This window comes from Talpa occidentalis, unplaced genomic scaffold (assembly GCF_014898055.3).
Source record: "Talpa occidentalis isolate TD23 unplaced genomic scaffold, MPIMG_talOcc4v2.1 talOcc4.13, whole genome shotgun sequence".
Lineage (NCBI taxonomy): Eukaryota > Metazoa > Chordata > Mammalia > Eulipotyphla > Talpidae > Talpa > Talpa occidentalis.
In genome coordinates this window covers 74,929,610-74,942,671 of record NW_023601322.1, presented here as the reverse complement: position 1 = coordinate 74,942,671, position 13,062 = coordinate 74,929,610, and the positions used below count along the sequence as shown (strand labels likewise).

Sequence of the window (13,062 nt, the reverse complement as noted above, 5' to 3'; positions counted from 1 at the left end):
ATTTGGTTGCTTGTACAACTAAATGTTTCTGATTCAGTGGTTCCACTTTTCCCTGAGGCAAATTTGAGATAACTCACAGTTCCCATTGCAAAATTACAATGTGTTCAAAGCGCAGAGAAAACATCTATATTTGGTAACAGAAGTTGGCAAATTTTCATAGTATTAATGAATTAAATTTATATAAATATTTGCAATGTTGAAATAAAATGAATATTATTTTGCATGTTTATTTTATGTGATGCCCCAATTAAGACTGAATTTCTTCAAATATGGGATATTGCTAAGTTATGAGATTTATCATTTTTCACTACTGAGATTATTATTACATTTTTTTTTTGATGTTTAACTGTTAAATACTTTATTCTATGAGTTGTTTGCTGAGGCTGATAACAGGGTGTGTACAATGTTATAAGAAATACATTCTGATGTATATGTATGCATGCTAAGTTTATAAAATTGTGAATTTTTATTCATTAGTAATTTCATATAGTAAATACTAGGATCTAACCTAGAATTTCAATGTCCCATAGTTTGTTGCAGCCAGTTATTTGTTTCAGGTTTTTTTTTTTTTTTTTTTTTTTTTTTTTTGTAGAGATAGAGGCAAATGGTGAGAGACTGAAAATGCCAGCTCACCTCCTCCACTCACTCATAATTAAATTGCAGCAGAATGAAGTCAATAAGGCCCAGAATATAAAGGGCCAACTACAGTGCACATCAGGAGCAAAGGTCCAGCAGAGAAAAGGGTGGGTATGATTTTCATTGAACTGTGTTTACAGTGATACTGGGGAATACAGTTCATGAGAAGGAGGATCAGCTGCTGTATGGAACCCCCTACAGTTACTGATTCAGCACATACTCAGATCAGGAACTTGACACCTAGCACTGCTATGGAAAAGGGGGTGCACAGAATTGGTGTCCAGAACAGAGGGTGCACTGCTAGAGAACATTAGGAGCAGGGTTGCAGAGTGCTGATTACTGGCTTGAGCTTGAAGCTCCCACTGCAGAACACCTGGAACTAAAAACAGCAGGAAGAACCTAGTTGGATCACCTAAGTCTCCTTCTAGAAGATGGTCCTATCTGCAGCCCAAGGCTAGGCTAATCAAAACACCTGCCACCGCACCCCCCCAAACCAGGATAAAACTGAGGCAACAACTGAACACTCACTAAACAGAGTTTAAGTACCTGTTAACAACAGGAGTAAACACTTCAGAGTGAGGCCCTGTACTGCAAGAGACTTAACTCTCAGCTTGTGAACCTTTCTCAATCCAATCAAGTTTGTGTCCAGAGCTGCATCTAGTATCCAAACAGAGGCTAGAGGTTGAAGCTGGCATAAGCTATATGAGACACTTAGCCTGCAAAGGGGATCAATGTGGGTCCCCAGCACAAACTCTGGAGCCCACAGTACAATAGGCAGCTTAAACCCCTGATACCTACTGGAGGTGACCCTTAGGTGCCCTACTGCCTCATTTCCTTTATACCTGTTGCTCATTGCAGGTATCGGATCTCAAATCACTTGAACAGGTGCAAAGGCAACTATCTAAAACGCTATCCCTATTACAACCAAAAAAAAATTCTGAAAATGAAGAGACAGAAGACCATTTTACAGATGCTGTAGCAAAAAAAAAAAAAAGCATCCCTGAGACATCTCAGTCTAGCAGAACTATAGAATATGCATGAAGAGGAGTTCAAGGCAACAGTAATGGCAATGCTTACTCAACTCAAAAAAATAAAATAAATAAAATGCATGATGTAAAACAGAAATAGAATAAAGATGAGACAATGTGAGACAGTTACAATTGGAAATACTACATCTAAAATATGCTATAGAGGGTTTCAGCTGTAGATAAACTTAAGCAATGGAGAGAACTAGTGAGCTCAAAAGTTCAATGTTAGGGAATACACAAGTAGAATAACCAAGAGAAAAAAAGAAAAAAAAAATATTGTGAAATAACAATCATATGTACTGAATCATTAAAAATAAGTGTAGATAGGTTTGCTACTAGATTTATCAAGCCTCTTGCCTCCCTGCATGAACACCCATTAACATCAAGGAAATTGTTGCAAGCTGAGACAGGAAACCCTTCAATGGGCAATGTGGTTTCGATCTCTTTGAACACTTTCTAAAATTCAAATGTAAGTGTATGCTCGAGGTCTTAATCTTGAGAAACAAGTGAATTTTTTCTTTGATATTTAAGAATTTTTTTATAAAGATTTATTTATTTATGCATACAAGAGCTGGGGTGCAGGCCAGAGATGCGGGGGGTGAAAGGATTCACCAGAGACAGAGTGGGGAGCAGAACAGGCAGACTGACTGAAATACACTGCTGAGGGGAGCAGTGGGCAAGACAGGAGAGGTCTGCCTCGTCTTGTGGGTTGCTCCCTGGCCAGCTGGGATCAAATTCATGCTGCTGAGGCTGTGGATTGCTTCATAGTGCTGTGCTTAACCCCTTGCACCACCACGGAGGTGCTGATATTTAAGAATTTTTTAAACCAGTTTTAACTACTATACATATGCTTGCTGACATAATAATTATAATAATTAAAATCTATTGAATGTTTACCAGCTGCCAAGCCTGTGACCAAGTATATTATAGATAATGTGTTTTCATTCAAAGAATTTGTTTCATTTCATCTTCACAACTCAGCAAGGTAAGAACTATTATGAACTTTATTTTACAGATGAAGAATGTTAAATTTAAATAGGTTAAGTAACTTGCTAGGAAATCACACAGCCAAAAAGTGGTACAGCTTTTATTGGAAACCTGAATTAGTTCATTTGGAGCCTTTGTTCTTAATTTCCATAATATCCTGCTTAAGAGAATAATTTCTTACATAGAAAAAGGAGGGCAAAAGATTACCCTTAACAAACAAAAAGTTGTTCAAGTTAAATTTAGAGTTCAGTTAACTCTACAAAGAAAACTTAGATACTGAATTTTTCGAGTAGTATACCAACATTCTGCATTTTACAACATATTTTGATATGTGTAAGAAAAAGGGAAGGAAAACACTTAAGATAGAATAATTCTGAATTTGAAAATCTATTTCTGCCCAAATTAAATCTTGAATTTTAACATATTTTTATGGTAGAAATGAATTTTGCCAATAATTTCTAAATGCAAAGAACGTATTTATGTTAATGTCAGTAGATAAAGCTTTATCCATTAGATTCATATTAGCAAAACTGTTTGTACATAAGCATTGCTAGCTAGACATCTTTAATATTTTTATGTAGTGTTTGATGCACATAAAAGATATGTATATATCTTTTGTACAAACTGTAAAGCATTTTAGAAAGATAGCAATGCCACCAGCAAACAGGAGCCTTTTTAATATCACTGATGTTTGGTGTACCTTCATCATGCCTTTCCAACACCATGCCCCAAATCAGATAACTACCATCCTGAATTTTGTTTTATAATTTCTTTGCTTTTTAAAAAAAAATTTAGTGTGTGCATGTGTGCACTTGCTGGCATGCATGTGTGCATGTGTGTATCCCTAGACAATATATTACTTCATTTGGTAACCTTTCAGCTTTCTAGAAATAGTACCCCAATATGTACAAAGATATTGTATGTGGGCTTGCTAATTCTTTCACTGTTCTTTCCTGTATTTATTCTTATTGCTGACTATAACTCTTTTATTTTGTTTTACGGCAATATAATATTACTTTTCATGCACTAACTACTATTTATCATTTCTTTTAGCCATGGTCATTCAAGTAGTTTCCTTTTTTTGCTTGCATAAACGGAGAACCTATGAACACAATTATGCATTATGGTCTTAGTCACAGTTGTACATCATGTGCTTGTCCTTTTTGGCTGTTATAACAGAATACCAAAGACTGGGTGACTTAAGAACAACAGAAATTTATTTCTCATTGTTCTGGTGACTGAATATTCAATAACAGCGTGTCTGTACAGTCAGGTTCTCGTGAGATTCTTGAAGTCTAGGTTGTAGACTGCCAATTTCTTGTTGTGTCCTCATACGATAGAAGCAGTAAGGGAACTTTCTAGAGACTTTTATAAGGGCATGAATCCCATGCATGGGTTCTCCTCCCTCATAACTACTCATCTTTCAAAGATCCTACCTCCAAATACCATCACAATGGGGATTATGTTTCAACAGATGAATTTTGACAGGACACAAACATCTATTCTGTAGTGTTTCTTATGCACCACTGTCTCTGTATCTAGGACAGCCATCTCTCTAGAGCAATATTTAGAAGCTACTATTGAAAATTCATTTCCTAAGTTAAAGCTTCTAAATTTCTTTTATTGTAGCAAATACTTGCCAAGTTGCATTATACAATGACAAATGATGTTCTGTCATTAAGTGTACATTCTGCTTAGTGTATTTTATAGTTATGTGTATTTGGCAATATATGACTTAAATATAACACATATATATTCAGAGCTGAAGAGATGCCAATAATACTATTGGAACTTTTGTAGCCTTTTTTGCCCAAATAAGAAAGCAAAAGCATTTTCTTTGCTTATCACACTCTTAAAAACATTAAACTCATACTTGCTTAAGAGGAATCTGTTGTCACAATCACTTCGAAAATGAATATAAGTGCTATTTTAAATATACAGATGAATAGGTAATGGATATATCATACAAGACTGAAAAGATATTTTAAAAAGTCAGTGATGGGGCCTCCCTGGTTGCGCAGGCGTTGAGCGCCTCACTATGAAGCTGTACTCAGCCTCTGCAGCACGGGTTCTATTCCCGCCGACAAGCGAGAATCCCATATGATGAAGCAGACCTCTCCTGTCTCGCCCGCTGCTCCCCTCAGCAGTGTATTTCATCAGTCCGCCTGTCCTGTTCCCGCTCTGTCTCCGGTGACTCCTCTCACCATCCCACGCATCTAGCCTGTACCCGGTTCTTGTATAAAAATAAATAAATCTTTAAAAAAAAGTCAGTGATGAAGACAGGTAAATGCAGTCAAAGCCTAGCCTCTATAGTTCAGTAACATCAAGGAAGGGAATAAAACATGAAACGATGGGGTTCTAGATTCAGATATCCTTAGAAAGGAAAGAACCTTAGAATCTACTCAGTTCAGTGTTTTTAAGACCATAACATTCTAATTGTATACATTTTCAGGTGAAACATTCTCTAAATGATTATATCATACATCAGAAATATTTCCATTGTAAGTGACCTAAGACCCAAGCTACCCAAGTTGGCAACAAAGTGACTTATTGGGCGATGTTACTAAGAAGTCTGAGTAGATCTAGGTTCTATGACTTGATTCATGGTCAGTGACACAGGACCCTATCCTTCTGCTAATTTTGATTCAGCTCTTGTCTTTGTTGGCTCTCAGAGCTATACAATCCCAGGTTCATGTCTGGGGAAAAAAAAAAGTGAACATGCATTTCGTTCAACAGTCTGTGCCAAATACCCTGCATCTCATTCAATCTGCTCCCATACTTTCCCCCAGCCAGTCTCTGTGACCTAGAGAATGCAAAATTTTGACTGATGTGACCCTTCATAGTTACCTGCTCTTCTCTGGTCAGGAAAGAAGTCAGCCTTATCCAAAACATTGAACTGAGCTTAAAAGAGACTGTGACCTCAGGGAAGTAGGAAGGTGTGCATCTCCAGAGAGTGCTGAAGAAATACTGAGTGGTTAATCTTCAATTTTTTTTTCCTGCTTCTATAGAATTTCATTTCTGATTCTACATCTCATTCCTAATTACCTCTCTGTTTCTCTTGCTTTCAGTGGAGTATTTCATGTTCTTAAAATTGAGGGGGGAATGTAAATCAGATTGATTTCAGTACCAAGCATCACCTGCCACAGAGTCATTACAGATAAGTATATTCCACACACTGTCATTCATTGTAACCCACTATGGCAATCGTCACTTGTGGAGAGGAATCTGACATTCTTGTAATCTCCCTCCAGCAAGTCTGAAGGGTATAGTTATTTTATTCAGTAGATTCAAAATGTCCCAAAGCAAGTTTTAAGCATTTGGCACTCAAGATTTCTTTTAAGTTAGCGTATAATTATCTCAGTTTTGGTTTCAACTTTTTTTTGTCATCCTCACAAAATTCTGTTATCACTTCATGCCAGAAGAGATCTACCACCAGCCCGAGCACTGAAACACTTGAAAATTTGACTTTATACTTTGGCTAAAATGACTGTATACAAAAATAGACCTCAATACAAGTGATACTTCCACTGCCTCATCCTGTGAAACACATGAAACATATGCTCATTAGTTACAGGAACCAATTTAAATGATAATGTTTTCAAATGGCCAACATCGAATAAACGTAGGGAGTAAACATCATCACAACATGGCAAACAAGCTCTGAAGTGCAGCTGAGTGTGAAGGTGATTGTCAAGGGACAAAGCTAGTGGGTACAGGGTAAGTAAACCAATCTACTGCCAGATAATAAGGTAAATTTCTCATGCAGTGCACTCCATTACTTCTACCTTAGTTCTGCTGCCACACTCTCCTCTGCAAGTTAAAAAAAAAAATCCTCACCTCTAACTGGTATGTGCAGTGCATTAAATGCAGTGAAAGATTTCATGCTGGGTAGGATGGACATGAGAATTTGGGGTGTAGCTGGATAATACTGTAAGGTATCAACAGGAATATGAGTGAGCATTGTTAGCTGTTGTTATTAAGTGTCATCAAATTCAGAATGCTGGATTTATTACGCAAACTAAAGCTACAGTTATAAACTTAACCAGTAGGAGCTGATACAAGAAAATCCTGTATGTCCCAATAGTAAGTATATTTTAAAATAATGCCACAATACTTAGAAGAGCTCAGGAAAAAATTCCAAATAACATTTGCAGACACTAAGTTAAATATCAAATATGCTGAGACTATAACTAACTTATATTTGAGTTAGTATAAAATAGGGGAGTTTACCAGGTCCACAAGAGGGAAGGAAAGTTTTCCAAACAGAGACATTTTGTGCAGAGAGATGAAAATACATAACCCATTTAAAAGGTGACAGGTTAGTGAGTAGGCGGGAGATCTAGGAAGAAAATGGAGCTAAGAAGACAACTCAGACCTTTTGGTTACAAATTATAAGCAGCAAGTCCTACAAATTTTAGATAATAGAAAATAACAATTAAAAAAACACAAAATTGGATCATAATCTCAATATCCAATTAACTTTATTGAGTTCTTTAAATACCCCCCCAAGTATATGGATTGCAAAAATTATACATGTAGCTCCAAGAAGAGATTTCAAGACCCTACTTTCTTTTCTTTGATGTCTGTCACCAAAGACAATATTATTAATAATTTCTTGAAATTCTTTTAAGAAAAAAATATTTTGAATAATTTAATTTTAAAGAAAATAAATCATATACATTTCATCATACTTGGTTTCAAAAAAGGGGGTGATGATGACATATCTACAGGATCATCCCATGGCAACCTATACAGCTAACCCTAATCTAATTCAATATTTTTAGTAGCTGAATAAGGTCCCATTAAAACATTTAAACAATTGATTTGATTGATGGCTTTTTGGGTAGTTTTCTGGACTTTTTTCTTTTTTGGAAGTATAATCTTATTTACATTAATATCTTAGGTAAATAGCTTTCTGTCAGTCTCCCTAGCAATTCATCCTTCCATTAACAGTTTGCCAAGGTTATCTTTTTCTCCACAGGTGAAAACTTCATATAGTCATTTTTTATGTATATTTCTTTTTTAAAGAATGTGATTGAGTACTTTTTCACAATTTAACTATCCTTATTTGGACATGGATTCTGAGGAATATTCTATTCCATGCTAATAGATTTTGATAGTATTCTAGGACTTAAAATGTGTCTTTAAAAGTCAAGTCATTATAAAATAGAAAGGAAAATGACTAAGTTATATCTTGTGGTTCTTCTTACTTTGTTTTACTCTAATTTTTTATCTGTATTCTTAACTACCATATATTACAAATAATAGGAAAGAGTTTAGTTTAGTGTGGAGGCATATGGAGTAAACAGTATTTGGTTGGGGAATCAGTTCTTCAAACGTTAATATTAACCTACTCAAGAGAATTAAAAGGACTAAGAAGGAAGCTCTCACTCATGGAGTGTCAGTTGTGGGAAAGGCACTGCCATATATACTTAGCCACATAAACTTGCTGAAACCAACATGTTTATCAATGCTTTCTCAAAAAATACTGATTTCTTTTGTTTAATCAACCTCATTACTTGAACTACTGAAAAAGGGAGTTGTGTTCAGAGGTTAAATTTTATGTCATTCATATATTCAAATATTTATCACACCCTGATGCTGTAGCAATGATATGGGCCCTTACTTTGTCATCACTGTGTGAAGTAGTATTAGAAACCAAGAAAGACAAAATAGTGTTTCCAAAGGGACACCAAGTCCCCAGTGCAGGTATCTGAGTAGTTCTGAGTTACTGCACCAAACTATAAAGTATAACAGAACCCAAAGCCTCTGTATTTCACTCTATAATCACGCATGTATGTGACTTCATCCTAACACCGGGTCACACTGAACGTCAGTATTTCCTTTGAAGCATTTTGTTGTATTTTGTTAAGAACCTGCTTTGTTGACCCCCAAACCACCTTGAAAACATCTGTTTATGTGGATTTTGTGTATGCGATATGTGACTCTAATAGAAACAAAACTGCATTCTCTCAGTAACAGTAGAGTCAGCAAATTATCAAAGGAGGATATGGACAATTTGAGTTTTCAGAGAACAAATCAATTAGAATAGAAAAGCATTGTTTCTGCCAGAGACACCATTTCCTTTTTTTAATCTCTGCCTTTGCAAACTGGCAGGGAAGGTCTGCTCAGGGACCAGATGTTTGCCTTCAGTTTACCTTCTATTTAATTCAAAGATTGTTCCTCCGTTTGAGATAAACAATCACAATTTAAACTGGACTCTAAGGGAATACTTCTGCAGTATCATCTAGTGAGTCTCAGGAAGTTTGGTTTTCTGCTTTGTTTTGTTTGTGCCATGATGAGCTATATTCAACATGTCTGTGTTCCCCTCACGCCCAGAATGGATTGTACAACTTCAATTATGAAACTTCTCTCTATACACTTGTTAGGATAGAAAATCCAGCTGTGTTAAATAACAATAATCTTGATATCTTTCTCCATAGCCTCTCTACTTGATAGTCTATTAAAGGATTACTTTGTGGACTTAAATCTTCTCATGAATTCATTAGGGAAACTAAACGACCCTGCTTTCAGATTGCTGAACAAGAATCCTTCCTTTCCTCTTTGTTTTTCTTTCTTTAGATTTGTTATCCAAAATCAGAGGGGCTAAACATCATTTCTATGGAGATATTCATGTGCCTTGTTCTTTTTTCTCTGCTCAAGAAAATAAGTCTGTGCAGTGCCACACAACAGTGTAATTGACTCTGGTGCAGCTGCCATTGGGTCTTTCCTATAAGAAATCATATTAGCCTTCCTTTTAAATGTGTTCAGGATAATAAGTCATCCTTGACATTCACCATTCATACAACAAAATGTCTGTGTTACAAAATCAGCCCCAAGCTTATCAAATAATTAATACCAGATTTGTAAGTGACACAGATGATGTCAGGTTTTTGTATTAAGTAGGACCTTGATCCCCAGCATTTACTGGTTGCAATCCTTTTACTAACAGATAACATCTGCCAATGAGTAATACTTGGTTTCAGGAAGAACAGCTTTTAGTGATTTTATTCCTATGAAGTTTACCAGGTTGAGAACACTTGAAGTCAAATGCTTTTGTTTAACCACACAGAGCAAGAAATAGCTGTGTAATCGCTTTCACTATTTTTTAAGCCTTGAGGGAATCACATTTTCACATGTAAGTAGAAGACACTTATTCAGTCCTTGACGTAGACTTCAGAAATCATCAAGGAGCTCATTCCTGTTATGCTTTTGAATAATGCCAATAACTTGAGTAGAAAGTGGCAAGACATTCTACAAGTAGGGTCTGATAGGAGAAACTATGAAATATGAACTCTGCCATATGGATCACAAAAGAAATGGTGAAAACACCCCAAATTAGCCAAATTTTTTATCATTGAAGTGCTTGGTTACAGATAAGCAAGAGAGGCATCTACAATGATCCATGAATATAGATTGGAAACCTTGCTAGGAACTTTTGTTTAGCCTAATCTAAACACGGATGGTTACATATAGAAGTATTAAGTGATATGTAGCTATACAAAGGTTATATCCACACACTTGTATTTCCTCACCCTGTCACCTGAGAGGACATGGAAACAGCCATACCCCAGTAGCAACCAGCATGTCTAGCACCCTGATCTTGTTTTCTAAATCCATTCTCCAATAAAAGGAACCAGGCTTTAAAAAAAAATAACCAAGTCTAGGACCTGAATAGGAAATATGGATGAGACTGGAATATCTTGTAATGACAGAAATTAAGAAAATGCCAAAAGGAAAAAAGAGCTTAAAAAGTCCTAACTTACAATGATGGTGACATGTTAAGGAACAGAGAGGTCCACTAAAAAAGTTCCTAGTGGCCCAAGTGATCCAATTTGATCAGTGAGATAAAATAATATTTGGTTATAACTCAAAATAAAAAGACCATTAATATATAATTAATATAAATAATATAATAAATAAATGAAGGAGAATAGACATCTCCTGTGAATAATTCCAAATAATTCAGGTAGATACTCCTCTACCCTCAAGGCAGTGGAGCATAGCCCCCCATTCCTTAAATGTGCACTGTACAGAGTGATCTCTCTCCAAAAGATACAGTATAGAAAGGCGGACAAAGACTAACTTGGCAAACAGTGCCTCAGCCAAGTTGTCAAAGTTAACATCAGCAGGGATGTCATGTTATTAGCATGTACCCTTGATATTATGTGATAAGAAAGGTACTTGTTGTCCTGTGGTCTTTGGAAAACTCATAAGCCTAATCTAATATGAGAAAGACATCAGACAGGAACATTCTACAGATCCTGACCAATACTCCTCAACGCTGCCAAGGTCATAAAAAGCAAGGGAAATCGAAGAAACTCTCATAGGCAAAAGGAAACTAAGGAGACATGACAGCTAAATATTATGTGATAGTCTAGATGGAAATCCTTAAACAGAAAAAAGGACATAGGTAAACACTAAGGCAATCTGAATAAAGTGTGGCATTTAATTTGTAATAATGTATTACTAATGGTTCATCCACTGTGACCAATGTATATTAGTGATTTAAAATTTTAATGATCAGGGAACTGGTGTGGAGCCTAGGGGAACTCTACTATATTCACAATTTCTTTGTAAATTCAAATTTTATTATAAAACACAAATATTTATTAAAAATATTTAAATATCCCCTAGTACTCTTACTATTGTTGTTATGGACTTAAATTAGATATCAGTATGTTTATGACATCCAGCTAAATTGTTATTCTCTGTTTTTGAGTTGGTTCTTATGTTTTAAACAAAGCTTTAATTTTATCCAAAGAATGGTCTTTCAGTTGTTGGAAAAACGTTTTCTAAGTTGTTCATATGTGTTATTTTGATTATTACACCATCTCTGATAAAAGACCACTATAGCTTGACTCTCAGTTTTATTAAACCTCTGTAATGATTATCCTTCTAAAAACACACTAAACTCTGGTCAACCTCAGTGAGGGTAGTAATGAGGGTGGAATGTATCATTGTAGGCCTAATTCTGCCCATTATATTCCTGCCTCTCCATTTATGCTAGTCTAAAAGTGTTATTTGAGCTGGAAGATCATTCTATAACCTTCAGATTACTGCTGGGTGGCTTCGGCAGAAAAGAAATTACCAATGCATTAAATTTGAATTAGCTCTGAGAAATCATGCAGATGTATGCACAGAACATTATAGCAATACTGTCTCCCAGGCACAGCAGAATTGCTTTTATGCAGTTTTAAAGAATCACTTGAGCAACCCTTAAATTGCACACATGATGAAGCTGAGCCAGCATCTTCTGTTAAAAAAAAATCCTGCAGCCCAAATCCAGCCTTTCAGGGAGTTGTCTTTCAGAGAAACCTGATCACACAGGCACTGCTGCTGAGTGGACTGTTTGGGTTGCAGCCCCACGGTATTAGAGTGTCCTGGCAGAGTGACTGCAGAAGTGTCACTTAGACTAATGATTATGAATTATGCAGAGGGTCATATCCTCTTAGTTACAAGTCATTTACACAGTCTCCCTCTAGACTGCCTAGCCTACTTCAATTTTTTTCCCCTCCTACTAGGAAATAACTCATTGAATAGATGTTCAAAGTTGAATTTATTGACATTCTATTTTTCTTCCATAATTCCAAGCTTGCAAAACAACAAATGAAAAAGAAAAAAAAAACCTAAAAACAAGATACCTTAGTGAAATTATAGCAGTAACAAGTCTTATTTATTTTTTCCTTTTAGTCTGTCAGGGTGCTTCCCCCTCTAAAAGTCTGACAGTTCTAATCATCCTCTCTCTGTCTCACTCTTCTGTTTTCAGCTACAATAAAAAGGCGATGTAAAGGTGTGTACAGGGGGAAAGAGGAGAACACAGTTGATGCTGAAATCCTCATATCCTGCTCTGTGTGAATATAAACTGTTTTGGTAAGCTATTTAGAAGGACAGACAACAGGAGAACCAGAAAATCTCATTGTTAAAATCAACAGCTGTCAGAGTTAAATGTATTTTTATAATCCAGTGTCTTGAACCTACACTTACGATGGAAGAAACAGGCCATAGGCAATTCTGTGTATTTTAACAAGTGACTTATTAAACATGATTGACTAGATTGGGCAGAAGTCAGATGAAATACACAGAGCTGCTTTTGTGCTTCTTGCTGACAGTAGATTTCAGTGGAAAATAGAAGGAACACTGACCTCTCCCCAGAAGTAGGGTATCCATGAGCTTCTTCAAAGTCAGAGAGTATTTCTCACAAGACAGCCAGCTAGAACAAGGGGCAGTGTCTTTACCAAGTTGGCGTATTTTATCTCCTTGAGAGGTGAGCAGGGCAGAACATCTCAAGACTTCATAACCAACCTGGGAGCCAGGAGGCCTTGTGATTGTTTATATGGTGGGAGGTCACTCAGCTGTGCAAAGTGCCATTCAACACATTCCATCCAGGACAGTTACCCTGACAGCTGGA

The 13,062-nt window shown here is 36.2% G+C and overlaps 1 long non-coding RNA gene across 1 annotated transcript; it reads left to right on the top strand.

Moving 5' to 3' along the window:
* The first annotated feature begins 570 nt into the window (after window positions 1-570).
* On the top strand, window positions 571-12,774 carry LOC119243500 (uncharacterized). The gene is made up of 3 exons (XR_005124728.2): window positions 571-743; window positions 5,720-6,368; window positions 12,421-12,774. It is a non-coding gene; the product is annotated as an uncharacterized LOC119243500 (long non-coding RNA).
* The last annotated feature ends 288 nt before the right edge of the window (window positions 12,775-13,062 follow it).